Source organism: Serinus canaria, chromosome 4A (genome assembly GCF_022539315.1).
Source record: "Serinus canaria isolate serCan28SL12 chromosome 4A, serCan2020, whole genome shotgun sequence".
In the NCBI taxonomy this organism is placed as follows: domain Eukaryota; kingdom Metazoa; phylum Chordata; class Aves; order Passeriformes; family Fringillidae; genus Serinus; species Serinus canaria.
Genome location: NC_066318.1, coordinates 11,668,106 through 11,685,264, shown reverse-complemented (window position 1 = coordinate 11,685,264; position 17,159 = coordinate 11,668,106). Strand labels below are relative to the sequence as shown.

At 42.9% G+C, this 17,159-nt stretch overlaps 1 protein-coding gene across 2 annotated transcripts in view; it reads right to left on the bottom strand.

Moving 5' to 3' along the window:
* The window catches only part of PAK3 (p21 (RAC1) activated kinase 3), a 93,820-nt gene extending 77,267 nt beyond the window's left edge, over positions 1-16,553 (bottom strand). Inside the window, exon 1 of one of the 2 annotated variants that reach the window (XM_009090330.4) lies at positions 16,420-16,553. The gene's annotated coding sequence lies outside the window, so the exon portion shown is untranslated. Of the gene's footprint in view, positions 1-4,375; positions 4,398-16,419 lie in introns of those variants that run through there. The other variant, XM_050974402.1, reaches the window with a different exon arrangement.
* Positions 16,554-17,159: the final 606 nt, after the last annotated feature.

Sequence of the window (17,159 nt, the reverse complement as noted above, 5' to 3'; positions counted from 1 at the left end):
ACACTTGATGGAAAAGCACAGCATAAGATGGAAAAAACAGGGGATTAATTCCTGAAAATATAAATGCCTGATGCCTACCCAACTCATAAAAGAAATATTGCAAAGGGGATGGGGACACATTAGATTTATAATTAGGATGATTCTATGCAGGTGTATCAGTAGCTACTGTTAAACAGTGTGAAAAAACCTGATTCACAGATCCACAAAGGATCTGGGACACAGAGCAGCAGCAGCACAATGTAATGCCCAGAGCTCACCCACTGCCTTTACAACGAGCAGTCAATATTCCTGCAAAGGTACCTGATTATGTTTCACATCTGTGTTATCTTCCATGCCCATTTCAGTCCTGATCTCAAAAAAGTGCTGTTCATCTCTTCTTCCCAAACATCACCTACCAAGTTTTGCACAGCCATGAGTTGATCATGTATTTCCTTGCCTTGAGAAGTCAGGATAAGGACACTCCAAAACCCAAATTAAAATAAAACAGTGCTGGATTCTCCTCAGATCATCAAAAACACAGGGCAGCACCGTAGCATGGACACAAAGCTTTCTGCTAGTGAGACAGCATTTTAGGAGGATTTCTGGTTTTCTTCTCTCTTCCTGATGCTTCCTTACAAATCAGGCTCTCTCTCTGCCTAGGTCTCCTGTGCTAGAAGTCTCATTACAGCTGCAGGGAAAGACAAGCCATTTTGCTTGCATGGCTGTCTCTGCATTTCAAGCTGATTTCTATGAGACACTGCCACCCAGCATGATTTGCATACATACCAAAATGTGAGACCTGCACAAAATGAAGCAGGAAAACCATTTGTCTCTCCTCTCGGAAAAGGTTATGGATTCTTTGCAAATGTTTACTATTAAGTGATTCCTAAGCCTCTGAGCTATAGAATTTGTACATAAAAGGGGGTTCACCCTCTTCCCCCAGTCCCACAATCCTATTTGCTTCAGATTAACATGAATGACCTCTACTTCACTTGAGCTTATTCACTGCCCACAGAGCAGGGCCTGGTTGTACTGAATTATTTCCTTGCCATCATGAAATGTTATTCAGCAGCATAGGAGGGGACAAGGCTGCAGATGAAGGTGTTAGGTTTCTAGAGCATTAACTGTTCAACACCCAGACAAGACTCCTATTTAAGCCTTACTCAGATCAGAAGGGCTGCAGAAAACTATGACATAAGCATGAGGTACCTGAACTTAACACAGCAGAACACTAGGCCCAAACGTGATAAAGAAAACAGGGGTGAACTACAGCCTGGTAATTACATGTGATCACACGTGTAGGGGACAAAGCAGCCCTGCCATGAAATGCTTCATCTCAGCTCCTCCTGCTGCTCCCTCCCTCTCTGTCCTCAACTGTGTCAGTCACTCAATGTGCCCCACACTTGCTGTCTTAAGAGTGCATCAGAGGCTCTGGGGTGGGTGCTCTTTGAAATGCCTTAATTTAAATTGACATATGAAGTATCATCTCCAAATTAAGCCAGGCTGAAGAAAGCCCTTCAGAACCTTTATGTCCCTTTTCTCTCTCTCTCTCTTCCTTCCCCTCTCATGCTACTTTAAGAGAGCTTGCTAATCCTTCACCATTCTGGTCACCAGAGGAAAACAACTTCTACCTGAAAGGTGTCTTCAGGTGCATACTCTAAGGGCAGGGAGGATATGTCCTCATTTCCCCAGTCCTCCAAGAATAACTGCCCAGACTGAAGTCCCTCCACAAGTCAGATATCCTGTCAGACACAAACCCAAATTATTCTGGCACATAAGCACAGATCTGTGCTGAAAGAATGGCCACTGGGCAATTAAAATCTGTTTTGTTCCTTTGTTCTCCAGGCAGGCTGCCTGACTGACTGGACCCTTTTACTTGGGAAAACAAATATTAGGCGAAACGTACAGCTAGCAGAAAGCCACACGGTGCCATCAATTCCTCTCTTACTCTGACTGAAATTTTGACCTATGGCTTACAACTACATTGAAGTTCTTAGTTCCTACCTGCACCTCCCATACTTTCAGATGGAGTGTGTATACTCCCCTCACTAATTTTTGCAGACCAGGGACTGATTTCTCAGACCTCAGTGCACAGGCTCACAGTGGTCACCCTGTGCATCATCTGGGCTGTCTGGCAAAACTTACTCTGATATGGACTTTATTGCAATGGGTTTGGGAGCTTTTGTGGTGATTTGCAAATAATCACAGAGTTCACACACAACCAGTAACTACTGTATTTAAACGTTCCATTTATCACTACAAAACAGGATCCTGACTAGAAAAGCAGAGACTGCAACTTAAAGTAGAGCAGACAAGTGTAAAGGACTGATGGCAATAACTGTCCTGCTCTCACAGAGCAAGTCAATCAAACTATTTAAATACTTTCAGCACCTGGACTGTCCCAGCAAAAATTTCCTCAAACTCACTGAAGAATTACACACCATTCCTTAGTCTGCACAGGCAAGAATTTGCTTTTGCATTCAGTGAATGGCGGTTGGGGCTTTGGTTTAAAAAACAAAAACATGTATTTACAGAAAATCACATGTGACTCTTGTGATGAGCAAAGGCATTTAAAGCAGTGAGAAGCTGGGGGAACCAGCCAGGACACAGAGGGTGTTGTGGGGGCCCCTCTTCAGCACACACATACTGATCCTCAGTACGTGTGTGCTGTAAAAAAAGCCAGAGTCTGACGAAGACTGGTAGGATAATCAGAATAAGGCACATTCCTCTCAGAGAGAGCAGAGTAGCCAGCTTTTTTTAGCTTAACCAAACAGAGGCTAAGAAGGGTCATCACTGCAAACCAGAAATAACTAAAAAGCAAACACCAAGGAAGAAAAATAGCTAGTCAAGATCAGTGACTAGAAATAACCAAAGAAGAATAAAAAGGCCATGAGTAAATTTGAACTGGAAATTGTAATGTTTCTATGACCAGAAGGATGAAGCAGAAGCTACTTTTCAATAGAAATAATGGGGGAAAGAAACATTTACCCATCTTTGGGCATTTATAAAGCAGACTCTAGGCATGATACCTGCCATCAGTAGAACTGAACCTGACACCCTTGAGCTTCCTCACACCAGTGTGTGCTCAGCTCAAATCCAAAGAAGAAAAAAAAATTAGAGAAAAATGTCAACATTCACAACTATTGTCAAAAATCTCTCATTAAAACTAGGCCACAAAAACAGCAAGCTGTGCAAGGAGGAATGCCTAGAGGAGAAAAATGGCATCTTGCTGAATTCAGGCTCTCTGATAATTTGTGCCTCTCCATCACAGACACTTGCCCCACACTTGCTCTCCAGCATGAATTGCCAGTTGGAATTTTCCTGTAGCATATCTAAAGGGAGGCATCAGAAAACTCTGTAAATGCTGGGAATAACTACCCAAAAGCCCTCTCCTGCAGTGAAACAACTGTTGGAGAGGAAAAGGAGAAGGATTATATGCTGGATTGTCTGATGGCTCATGCAGACATTCTCATTAAAGAAATTATAATCTCTGCCTGTAGATCTCTCCTCCTCTGAAAGCCTGGCAGTGCCACTGAAAGACTATTTATCATGATCCAAACACTAGAGAACTCATCCTTGTCTCCTTGCAGGCATGGAGCTTGTGATGACCTCCTTACTTGCTTCATAAGGTAGACATATAAAAGGAAAATGAAAGGAGAGAAGGAAATCAAGAAAGTGGATAAAACATTTGTAGGGGGAGACACAGCTGAAAGGAACCCACTGTTAAAGCACACTGGTCAGTAATGGAACAGAGCCTCTTAAAGCATCTGTGGCTCATTCCTACTACTATCACCCCAAGAAGGAATTAATCAATATATTTTTTCCAGGCACTTGCTGAGGGATCATAGCACCATTCTGTGTGGACAAGCAGGAAAGATGCCTGCCCCTGTCCTCCACCACTTGCAACCCCAGTGACTGGCAGCATTCCCATAAAGGAGATGAAAGCACAGAGAGCTGAAGCAATGCAGAGCAGAAACTCAGCCTCAGTTGCTGTCTGCCTGATGCCAGGCAAGTGCAACCTGCCTGCTTCCCAGCTGAGAGGGGTTTCAAGGAAATGTCAAAGAAAAACAAGTATGGTGGTTACCTCATCAACTCATATTTGGTGAAGTTTTCAGAGGCACAGTGATGTGACCAGAGAATCAGTAAGAGGGTTTCTTGGGACTGACAGAGCAAAAATAATGCTAAACAGCTTCACCCAGTCATAGGTGAGACTGCTTGGAAGATGCTGCCTGGTGAAGAGCTCTAAAGACTGAATTCTCAGTTGAAGGAGACAGCTTTCAAAGAGCAGAAGCCAAAAGCTGTCCAAAAATATGATCAACATCCATTTTAGTTTAATCACAGGAGCAAACTCAATTAACATGGCTGGTATAGTAGAAAGTTGTGCAAAATAACTTACTGGATTTCTCTTTCTTCTTTCCCACAGAAAAAAAAGTTGTTTGTCAGTCCCATCGGAATGCCTTTGATGTCAAAACTGATCTAAGCAAAAAAAAAAAACAAGAAGAAATCAAAGAAAAAAAATTTAAAAAGCTCTCTGTAAGAGAGCATCCATCTTCTCTCCACACACTGCTTTGCCTCTGCCTCCCCAGGCACGAGCAGGTGACTCCTGAGAGCTGGCAAGGTGCAATGCAGAGAACAGCCTCACACCTCCCAATGGGGCCCAGACACTTTTGAAAGGCTCTGCCAGATCCACCATTCTGCTCTGGTTTTGCTAGGTATGTTAGTACAGTGATAAAGGTTTATTGTGCTGTAGTTACATTTAACATAGTCACACATAGTGCTCCTCTTAACAGCATTCTCCCTCTTTAACTCCCAGAAGTAGGGAAGCACAGTCCATACAGTTTAAGGATCTTCTGTACATTGAATTTTGAAGCCATCATGCTAGATTAACTGAACTGGCTAAACAAATTATCAGCCCTCCAGAGCTTGCAGAAGGTCAGGGGCTGCCAGGCAGAGAAACCTAAAATTCAAGAAAGGCTGTCTGTGTGTTAGATCTTAATTTAGGCATGATTTGGGAATTTCAGCACTTTCTGAAGGTTAGGTACGCAAATCCTCATCCTGAAGTCACAGGAGCTGTTAGTGAGCTCAGAAGTTAAACACACATTAAGCATCTCCTGACTTGTGGCCAGGACCATAATGTCTGGGGAGCAGTCTGCCTTGTGCAGCCCTTTCTTTACAAGATGATCTTATCTGCTCAGGGATCTAACAACCACTGTATAATAATTATTCAGTTTAAATTACATCAGTTGACATCAGATTAGACTTATTTTGGCTTTTCCAGGAAAAACCTGAAAGCATCCACAGACGCACATTGCCTCTTCTGATGTCAGCAAAAATGTTGCTATTGATTTCAGGAGAACTGGGATTTCATTGCAACATTTAGTGCTGAGTGTCACTAAGCAAAAATGGGACTGCCCCAGATTTCCCTACAGTTGTTAAACAAGAGAGCTAGCAGTTCTAAAGACAAAAGCAGAATTGTAAACAGTGCTACTTACAGTGATGATGATAATTGGAGGGAAAAAAAGGAGAATTAATATTTTTCTGTGGCACTGGATGTTCCTAATAAATGCTAGAAATTGCAACAGTGTTCAGTGAAAGACATAGTTTATTGTTCACAGAAGTCTTTCTCACAATCACAATTTTTTTACCTCTACAGCATTTAATTACCAAACTTTCTGTCTGGGTTTGCACTGGCCCTCTGCAATCTGGAAGCTGTTCAGGTGATCACACTGCAGCAGAGAGCCTGAACACTAACCCTGAGACCTGGGAAAGGTCTTAGTCTGTCGAAACCTGTTGCTACAGAGAGCCCAGCAAACCTCCTCCATGGCAGGGTTGCCATGCCTGGCTGGTGCAGGAGCAAGCACCAAGTCCAAGAAACAGGCAGAAAGTTTGTGATCCTTTTGGGAAGAATACTCTTATAATTCCTATAGACTCAACAGGAATTAGAACATTCCTATTGAAGGGAATGGAAAGTTCATCTACAGTCACTCCCAATGAAGGGCTGTACAGCCACCCCACCTGCTGAGCATCACACACCCAGGATCAAAGCAAACCACTGACACTGGACTGGTAAATCAGAGAAACTCAGTCAACCTGTCCAGTTTTGGGTGTCAGGAGAACATTCAATTCAGAGAGCTTCCTCAGGCCCCCTGAAGCTCTGTTTATGACTGATTAATCTAGACATACAGCAATGATAGTAACTTGATAAATCTCCATGTGCAGGAGATTTATTTTTATTTTTGTTTTATTCATTTTTAAAGCATCATTATGTGCATTATAAAGCTTTAACACTCATGACACTATAATTATAATCAAGCCTCATCGAGCATTACCTAGCACTGGGGAAGAGTGTGGTGGGGGACAGTTTGCTTTAATTCCCAATCTAATTAAAATTCTCTTTTGTTCCAGTAGCCAAAGCCATCTTCCTTTTTAAAAGCATAGCAATGCCTACCTGCAATTACGAAATAAGTAATTTCATTTAAAAGCAACTGCTACATAAAAGAAACTCCAGCACCTTGGATGTCCTGGTGGAAAAACTTGAATTACACATCTTTATCACAGAGATGGCCATTTATAGCTCCCTTTAGCCCAGTATTACTGCAAAATAAAAATTTATAAAGATGGAAAGCTCATAGCTTTGCAGGGCAAAACCACAGCTGTATTTCATACCTCACAAAACCTACTCGGTGCAGCTCAGACCTGAAAGAATTTTTTTGCCTTAAGGCTAGGGGAGGATGCTTGGTTCTCTGTACAGCCGGCAGGTTCAGTTACGAAGCTATCACCCTCAGTGTGAGAATTACAAGGCAAAACACCACATCTTGAATAATTCAGGAAGCCAGCTTGAAGGACAGTAGCAATTCCTCCTTACTTTAAATCCTGTCCCCCTCTTCCCCACTCTGATCTCCTGGGACTCCACTAAACATAAAGCAGCAGGCAATAAACGAACCAGCAATTACCACAGACAGATGCATAAAGCCCTGCCCCCCCCTTCTCCCCACATATGCCCATCAGAAAGGACTCTCCCATGTCTCTTCTTTCTGCTGACTTAGGAGTGAGAAAGGGAAAGCAAAAGATTATTTATCTGAGCTCCAAATTCAAAAGTGCAGAGCATTCCCAGGCTCCGAGAGAAGAAATCCTTGGTAGGGTCATGTCAATAGTGTCCTCTGCCTGGAAATACTTCTCACAGCTGACAGAACTTTCAAGGTGCCCAACATCAAAGCTACAGGGTGAAGTCAGAAACTCTGACTGGGTTTATAAATCCCAGTTTAACACATGCCCACTGCGATTTATGGAACATGGTACATTAATGGCTGGGCTCAGCATCACTAAATCAGTCCCTCCTGCTACCAGTAAGCTGGATAAATCAGACAATTTCATTTAGGGTGATTTATATTGCAGATAAATCAACATTCATCTATGAGTGATTTGTTAACACATTGCAAGATCTTCCAATCACTTTCTGGCTTTCCATCAATCAAAACTTTTGGGAATTACATCACTAAATCCCACACTAGAGGGGCAAGGGCCATGAATCAAGTATTGCAGGCAGAACCAAGCAGGCTTACAGTGTGGAGTGATGGTTTGGTTAGGCTGGGCTGGTTAGAACTCCCTGCACAAACTGGAACCCAAACTTTGCCTGAAATCTGCTCTCCTGTCTTGTTCCACAATTCCTCAGTCCCATGCTTCCATGCACAAAAATGAGGTGAGAGCACATACCCCTGAGGGTTGGATCATGAGAAAAAACACCTTCAGAAGAGCACAGTGTGTTCAACACTACTCATGTCTACACTGCAAGGCTAGCAAGAGATGTCAGAGGGAATGTTCCAGAGAGGGGAATGGCCCAGCCAGCACAGAACAGGCAGCATCAGCCCTATTCCCAAGCTAGGCACAGCTCCCTCCTGCAGCCAAGAGGGATGCATTCCTCTGTGCCAGACAGACCCAGAGCTCATGGCACACCCCGGGCAGTGACAAGGGCACAACTACCCCCTCTGCTGCCCTCACAAAAGCATCCCTGTTCCCTTCCTCACCTGCCCAGACTGGGAGAAATACAACTGCCACTCAACAGTGCTCTGACTGTTGTAAAATTTATATAAGCATACACACAAATACACATTTATATATGCGCATATGTGTACATTGTGTTCATACATTCGTGTACACATACATACACACACATAGAGAGATAGAGAGGTTCTGGACATCAGTAGGAACTGCAAGAGCTCATGGTCAAGTGCTTTAGTCAGAGACTTTTCCAAACCCAGAGTGCGTGGCTGTTCCTCCCCCTACTCCCAAAGCCTGAGCCTCTGTAGTCTGGAACAGCCCCCTTCAATTCCGTAATTAATTTAACAATTTGGCAATCCAGCTGGATTTCGCCACTTTCATTACGATTTTATGATCCAGAGATGCTGCTGAGGACAAAGCAGAGCCATTTTAAATACAGTTGATTAGGTAACTTGTGCCTTTTAAGTGGACTGCATGACTGTCTGCACATGAAACACCCCAGTACTGATGAACTCTGGTGAGACTTATGCCTTGCATTACCGGCACGAGCTGCAAGCCCAGAACCAGTGTGCTTTGGCTCCTGGCTACAGGGCAGATTCAAAACCTTAGCTAGAACAGTTATAGCACCTTATTTGTGTAGTCTGGCTCCCACACAGGGGACTTGAGATCTACCCTTCAAATATTTACACACACACACTTCACACACCAGACTAGACACTGTGGAAGCAGAGCTGCAGATATGCATAATACACCTTTTTTTCCCTATGATATTGTTATGAAGTAGGAGGTGAGATTATTCATATATTAGGCCTTCAGTCTCCAGGGAACTGCCTGTGATTTCTATATTTATACCTTCAGTGTTGTCATAGAAAACATTGCAAGAGATTTTGATCTTGAATACCAATGCAAATTATAAAGAAAAAGTCTGGCATTTAAACCTCATCCCCAAAGCTCAGGAAGACACAGGCTCTCAGATTTTCTCTCTCCTCTTTCTTAAAAAAAAAGGACAGAGTAAAGCAGCAGGAGGCCATCACACAAATGGCAATCATAAATTGATCAAGCTATCAAACAGCTGTCATCATGAAGCAGAAAACAGATTAATGAGCATTCATTATTGACTGGTCAAGTAACCTGGCAACAACTTCACTTCAAAAGCTGACAACAGCAGGACTCTCTAATCACTTCTAAGCAGGACAGGACCTTTCCTATGCCACTGGGCAGCACAGCTCTGGCCTTTTGCTCTTCAGCATGTGGGGGATATTAAACAGGACTTAGATATAATACTGGCTGCTAAGCAGAAATATCCCAAAATTTGAATTCCCAGTCATGTAAGCATGAAGACAAATGTGCACATCTAGATCAAGAGATGCATAAGTAACTATCTTCAATAACGTATCACAGGTTGCTGCCTAACACCGATAATAAAGTTTTGAAGATGAGCAACAAAGAAGTGGTAAGAAAATGTAAACAGGGTGGACATTTATGTCCCTGCATTGTCACTGCCATTGTGGTCAACGTAACTGTTCAAGCTGGCTCAATGTTATTATAAGGAAAAGGTTTGTAGGCTGGGCAGACTCTGAGAATATTCCTGCTTTCCAGCACAATGCCCAGGTCTCTTGTACGAGTCTGGGCTATGAACTACCCAAAATTTACATAGAGCCCAGTGTCTGTAGCATACATGCAGATTACCTGTTCTGTATCTGCCCAGTTCAGATAGGATACAAACACATCCCAGGTCATCAATCCACATGCTTGTGGCTCACTCCTGGTCAAAACAGCCCAGCTCCAAAGACCTTCCAGCCACAGAGCAGAGGATATTTATGTTATCAAGTTTCTGAACAAGTTCAAAAACATTTTCCAAGGGGCAATGAAAGGGGTGGAAAGCACCTTATGTCAGCAGTTGGCTCAAGACACATGGAGTTGATGGATTGAATGCTGCCAACACTGGGATGGTGTTGCTCTTGTGCAGCAGATGAACTGCAGCCTTGCATACAACGGGTACTAGTGGCTATGTTAAGAATATTCTGCAGCAGCAAATGAAAAGTGGGTGGCTTTTTTGTTTGCTTGCGAGACTGCTTCAATCAGGTAAAAAGAGACTCCTATGCACAGTGACACCACAGACTCATGTGACTCCACCGCATGTGTTATATGTCCGACTCCTCAGGTACAAAACAGGAAAAATGAGTGTCAGAAGGTTAGTGTGGTCCTCCATAAACCTCTCTGTCCTCTCCCCAGCGCTGCTGCCCCTCTCCTGGAGGAACTGAAATACACAGCAGAAGCAGTTGGCACTAATATATACAAAAATTCATTAAAATCCTGCTTTGCCTTCATGGGGATCCACTTCTTCGCCCCTGCCCCACATTTCCTTGTTTCATTAGTCAGCAAGACCTGTGAGGGACAACAGCACTAGTGGTGCAGGTTCCACACAGTAAGAAGTAAGAAGTTCCCTGTGCCCCCATTTTTCAGGTCACTTTTGCCTTAGGGAGATGTTTCATGAGCTGTCCTCCAGTGCCAATGTCAAACAATTACAAAGGGATGCAGGGCACTTCTGTCCGTTTGTACCATTGAAAGATCTACCTTGTGGGTCACATTTACTCAGTAATTTTACTGAGGTGATCTGAAATATGGGTCTGTATTTAATGTCCCTTAATATTAAAGAGATTGATTGTAGCAAGGGGAAATTAACAGTGCAAAACATGCAAGTGTTATGCAACAACAGCAAGTGCCTTTTCCAAAAGAGCTGAGATGCTGCTGCACAGAAGGAACCAGAATTTAGCCAAGTGTCCATAATAACTGAAGAATTCTCTGCCTTTGTCAGCCAACTCTAAAATAAACCTTATCACCAGTATTTCAGAGGGGCCTGCAAGACCCAACTTCAGGGCCAGGACTGACGGCCAAATGAGGACAAGCAACCTTCCCCAAAGACCATGAAGGAAACATGGGTACAGCTAAGGATGCATAAAAAATAACAGGAGGGTTTGGATCAGACATGGAAACAGTGCTGCCCGCTGTCAAAAGGAGCTAAAGAAAATTCTTTAATAAGTGCTGCTGTAGAACACAGAGTTTTGAGGCAGGATAAGAAGGAAGAAAACAAATTCTGCTGGGGATCTTGGAAGAACAGCTTCCCCATTAGAGTCAAAGTCCACTGGTCAGTGGTCAAAAACCCCCAACAAACTAAACAGCCTTTACGGTTAGTTCAAGTGTGATAATGGGAATGAAGGAGTGAAGTGGCTCCTCACTGATTCCCAGCTGCCACTGCCTTCCAGAGGGGATGAGCTACTGCCTAGTGCTGGGCAGGGTGGCTGGAAGCAGCTTCAGGAGAGTGCACAGGTAAGAATCAGGGAAAGGAAGATGAGCAGTTGATGTCTGACAGAAGGGAGACGGTGGAGAGATCTTCAGAGAGGAGGAAATGCAGCCATCAGTCTGGAGAGGTGACGTCTGCACTACCAAGGGAAGTGAGGTAAAATGAGATTTGACAATTTTCACTTCTTTCTGGGAAGGATGATACAGGGAGCTGAGAGAGAGATAGTGGGGACCTGGCTGGGAGAGCTTTACTTGTACCTCACCTTGAAAAAAAATCCAAACAAACCAAATCAAACAAGCAGCAGCCTCTCCATATACTCTGGATGCATTTGAGACAAACATCAAACTAAAAAAGCATCTGAAGAAAATTCAAGCACAGATCATAATTTAATCTAAGCCAATATCAACTATTCAGGTAACTCCAAAGCTCTGTCTTCAGTGAGATAAAACACCATTATTAGCACAGAAAATTAAAGCCATTTACTTTGAGATCAGAGCATGTGAGGAGATTGAGCTCTGCTATCTCCTTTTAATACCATGTATTTCCTAAACTAATCAATCTTCATGCTGCAAACCACTGTTTTCTGCAAAGGGGGCAAACACCCTCTCTTCATCAGTTCAGTACATCCTCCCTGCATCTTTCTTACCAGCAGCATATTTTTTCCTAAACTTTTAAAAGTAGAGGTAAAAATACCACTATCAAAAAGAAACCCAGTCAAACTTAAACAGAAAATCCCAGCTGCCACAATGAATCACTCCCAAAGGGAAGACGTTCTGCAAATCTGGTATTTCAGTGTTATGAAGTTCTGTCTGGGACCAATTTGAGAATAACTTTTCACCAAAGATCCAAAAAATGCCTCAGGATAACCTTTAGCCCAAATTATTATTTGAGGTCCCAATAGCTTTCACACACAGAGTAACCTCTTTCCCTGCCAATACCCTTCTGTTTCTGGCTTCAGATTTCCACAGAGAAAAAATTAAAAAACTCAATCCCCACGAGCCATTTTATTTATTAATGGGCAAAATTCTCTCAATTCCTTCACTTCTTTTCCCATAGCTACTAGACAATGTTCAGACACCCTTCTGCTTGGATTATCTATGTACCACTAAATTACATTTAATTCAATTATAAGTGAAAGCTACAGGAAGCCAATATGACAACTCCATTAGATAATCTTCCACTTCTCTGCCACAATTTCATCTATAAGGTCTTTTTCTCATTTTATTTCAGGATTCCTGGCTGCCTCAAAGTCTGATTTGTTTATTTTAAGACAAAAGCAATAAGGTCTTTTTGGTCACATCAGAGATTTTTAATGTAAGTAGAGATAAATGAAGCCTTGAGACATTACCTTTCTTAAATAGTAAAACAATTCCTTTTTATACTGTTAAATTTGAAAAAGGAAATGGTTAATTTTCAGCCACTAACAGAGATGCATGCACAAAAATCACTGTGCATTGCCAAAAATATAAATAACTAAAATAAAATAAAGCTATTTAATTATATGGCATTTTAATGAGATTTTATAATTATATTGCATTTTAATGGCATTTGGACAATTAACTCCCTTCAGCTCTTTGCAAATCTCTTCCTTAGGCAATGACCCCGTGCCAATGTCCACCCCAAAGCAATGTGTAAAGCAAAGTCCAGGGTAACTTATGTCACTGCTGAGGTACAGTGGCCTCCAGAATGAAAGCAGCCACTGTGGCCAGCACACAGCAGTGTGCTCCCTTTAGCCATGAGCCAGTGGGGATTTTGCTACACAAGATGGAGCAATGGGAGCCTGGGACAAGTAGTTGCATCCCATCCATCTTCCTCTGCTCCACAGGCCAGCAAGGCTGACAGGGAGGGGCATCATTTCAGCAGACTTCAGTGAATATGGAGGGGGATGTTGTCTCTGGAATCTCCCTAGTGAATATTAACCTGCGCCAACCTGTCTCTCTTTTAGCAGCTGGGAAGGAAGGAAAAGTTCACAGATGCAAACTTAGGAACTTACGGGTCAGGAAATCTAAGTTCTCCCTGGGAACTGCATTTTTAAATAAAACCCATCCTTTCAGCGCAGTGCTATTTATAAGAGCTGCAAGTTTATACTGCTCATTCCCCATTTAGTTTAGCCTTTCTCTAATATTCATTATCTCACTCTCGACTTCTCACTGTCTGCATATCCATTGTCACCTCTCATTTAGGAGTGACTCATTCTTAAAAGGATTTAGTCAGCTGTGAACAGCCAAGCTGAGCACTGTGCATGGCATAGCCAGGGAAAGAGAAACTCTAGAAATGTCTGGACAGATCTATTCAGATAACCTCCTCTGCAAACAGAGCAAGGCAGCCCAAAATAACCCACCTTGAGTCTTTGGGAATTTTACTCCAGAATTTAGGGTCAAATTATTGCTGCTGTCATGCTGACTTTAGATGGGTAAAGGAGCCTTCTCCTCCACTTCTTCACTGCCCATCACACCCTTCCAAAGCAGCAGCTATTTATCTCACTGTCCCCTGCATGCAGGAAGCAAACCAGAACATTTTACCATCTGTCCAGCAGCAGTGTTCAAGAGCACAGATTTGACCCACAATCCTGTTCTTCTACATGCCATAAAAAGCTTTCCCTGAGGAGGTGACCACCTCTGTCCCTTGTTGGGAACTGCTGGGACAGAGCTGCCTCTAGTGGGACTCATCTGAACACATGTCTCCGGTAGATCCCATCCCCAGCTTACAGCACCTCCTCCCCTGATGAACTGGCTGGGTTGGTGGCTCACAGGTCTGCAGGGGAACTGGGTGGGTGGCTTGCAGGTCCACTCAGGAAGCTGCTTATGACACAGGAGATGAAGAGAAGTGAGCAGCTGCTGTTGGGGCTTGAGGGAAGGGCACCCTGTGGCAACCCTTACATCTGTGGGAAATGACAAAGCAGCCTCAGAGGCCAAGATAGATAGGTACTGTACTGTACTTACTTGGGAAAGTAAAAGTAAGCCCTATATTAAATGAGAATTTACTTTCAGGTTTATGAGTATGGCTGAAGATCACAGAGGTGTCCAAAATGCTGTGCTAGCAAAATGCATCCAGCTTCCTCTTCAAATGAGCCTAATAAACTGGGAAAACCCTGTCAGTGTGAATATACTGGAAGTTAGTGAGGCGCACATTTAGATCCTGACAAGGCTGATTTCCATGGTGCAGTCATGTGCAGCTCAACCAAAGAGGATGACAAGTTATCCCAAGACCTCACCTCTCTGTGGCAAAAGTGCTCCTGCTTTGTCTCATCCTGCTTTTGGGGTTTTGTTCAAAAGGACAAAGTCCACCTCTTTTCTTCATCACCCACACCCCCTGTGCCTGCGTGGGCTGGCCATGCACACAGCTCAGCTCTGTCACAACAGAACAGCTTTCTGCAGCCATGGCCATTACAAGGTCAGCTTGCCCTGGGATTCTTCTGCCAATTCCTGGGACAGAAAAGTCAACCCTGCTTTTCAAATTCTGATCTGCAAAACAAAGCCATGCCAGAAAAAAACAAAACAAAAACAAAAGAGAGATAAAGGGCTGAAAACAACAAATATTCACCCTGTTCTTCCATCCTTCTTACCAGAAAAGAACAAAAATCAGAACTGGTTTTGCTCAAGGCCCTGTGGCTGAAAGTACTACATTTGAGGGAAGGAAAAGACAGGCAGGATAAATGGTTCTAATTTTGGCATATCCTGCTTACAAATGCACCACACAGTATATCACCCCGACCAAAGCAGACACAGAACTGGTATCACAAGAGCAATGCTGAATCCAGAGCCTGGTTTCAGTACCCACACCAGTACCCTGCCTGGGCTATGCTCATGCCCCTTTCACCTTCCCCTTGCTCATGTTTCCTGGCAAATTATATTCCTCACCAAAAAAAACCCAGCCTACTGAAACCAGAAAACTGGAATGTTTGCTGAAACCAGATTGTAAAACAATCAGAGAGTAAGTGTTGCATCTGCAGAACTAATTCCAGCAGCCAATTTCGTTCTATTAACAGGGTGAAACAAACTGCTGCTAGGCCAAAGGAATCTGGCTAGCCAATCTATTTGAACCTTGTTTCTGCAGCTTTCAGTGTAAGAAGCGGCAACATGGGTTCTCTTTCCTGAAATCAGTAGGATCAAACAAGAAATAGCCTCTTATGGGACATAACCACACATGATGGCAACTGTTACTATCCAAATAACACAGAACTGGACAAATACAGTCAAGCAGATCATGAAACTAAACCTGCTTTTAAAAAATGGGTTTTGTTGCAATCCTGTTCAGATTACAAATCCTTAAGAATTTGTCACAAGGTTTAGCTCCATCACACTTAAAAAAAAATTGAAACAGGAAAACCAAACAAAAAAGACAATGGAGAACTAATTTCTTAAATAATAAGAGTTCCCCAAGACATGTTGAGCTTACTCACTTGCTCCAGTAACAGCTTAGTATGTGACAGGCAAATCTTGCTGATAAGCAATGGACAGAACCTAGATCAACCATTCTTGTTCTTCCTATTTAAATAAATTTACTTTCTACATCATAAGTATGCTAAATTGAAAAACACTGGCCAGGATGCTCAGCAGGGAGCCCCCATCCTGCTAGTGCTTTTCCTGCTACAATTTGTAAAGGCCTAGGAGAGTCCCAAAAGAGATGACAAATCTCTTCTCACTAACCTATGCATTATAAGGAAATGCTTAACAGTCTGGGATGTATGTGCTGTAGATCATATCACAAAATACAGCAAGAGCTTGCAAGAGGAGAGCTGTGACTCCCCATGGTGGTTGTTTCTTAATGCTGGGCTGAAGCAAATTCATTTGCACTGATCTCTTGCAAAGTTGGAACATTTAGATGAGTATCTCTCTGGCACCAAGCAATCCAGTTGCATCTTGAACCCTTCCCACATCTTGCAACAGTGAACAAACAGCCCTAAGCAGCAGGGACTTTTGTTCCTAGAGAAACTCTTCACCCCTCCACCCTGTAACGATACAGAGAGTCTGAAAAATAAGCCTTGTAATTAGCAACCCAGTCAAATTAGATTCACATTGTTTCTCCTTCAGCTGAACTAGCCTGCAATGCTCTCTTCAGCTCCAGTTAACCACTGCTTGTCAGTCAGGCCCAGCACTCAGATGAAATCCCAGCAGCCTCTTCCCCAGTGGCATTACCAGCCTGGATGCTCTGCTTCCCCTCGGTGCTGCTGGAGGAGTCAAGGCAGGAGCACACAGCAAACTTCTTTCCCAGGAGACAAAAACACCCAAGGTGCTTCTCATTAGAGCTTTCTGAAACTCACACCCTTCTCTTGTCTTGCAGCCTTCCTCCCTGAAAGCATCCAGAATACAAAACATATGAAAAGCACATGGGGAGACAGGAGGAGGAAGGGGAGTGGAAGTTAACATTGCTATAATGAAAATGTCTCAAAGTTCCTTCTTTTTTCTGTTCCTAGATGCAGAAAATAGGAGTAAGGAGATTGATTTTCTTGGTTTTCATTGTCCTCCCCTTTTCATTTTCTACCTTTCCGAGCCCCTCTAATTTTGGCAAAGTTACAGAGTAACAAAATTACACAGCTGCCTCCTTCTTCTCAGTTTCACTTTGGAAATTTTACACAGAATGGGTTTCTTTGGTTTAAGGTTTTTTTTTTCCACAAAGAGTGGGGAAAGGAAAATGCTAAAGAAAATGCGCCTTAAATTATTCCAAGCTTTATTATTTAAGCTTTATGCAATTGTACTAGGAGTTCAAAAATGCTGAGGGTGGGGGAAAGAAGCATTCAAGAAAACCCAAAGTAGGAAAAAAAAAAGTCAGACACAAAAGAAATGCTTTCTTTATAAATAAAACTGGGGTTTTGATTGCTTTATACCTGTCTATCAAAGAACAGGCAAGTATTTTTTTTTCAATTATGCATAATTTT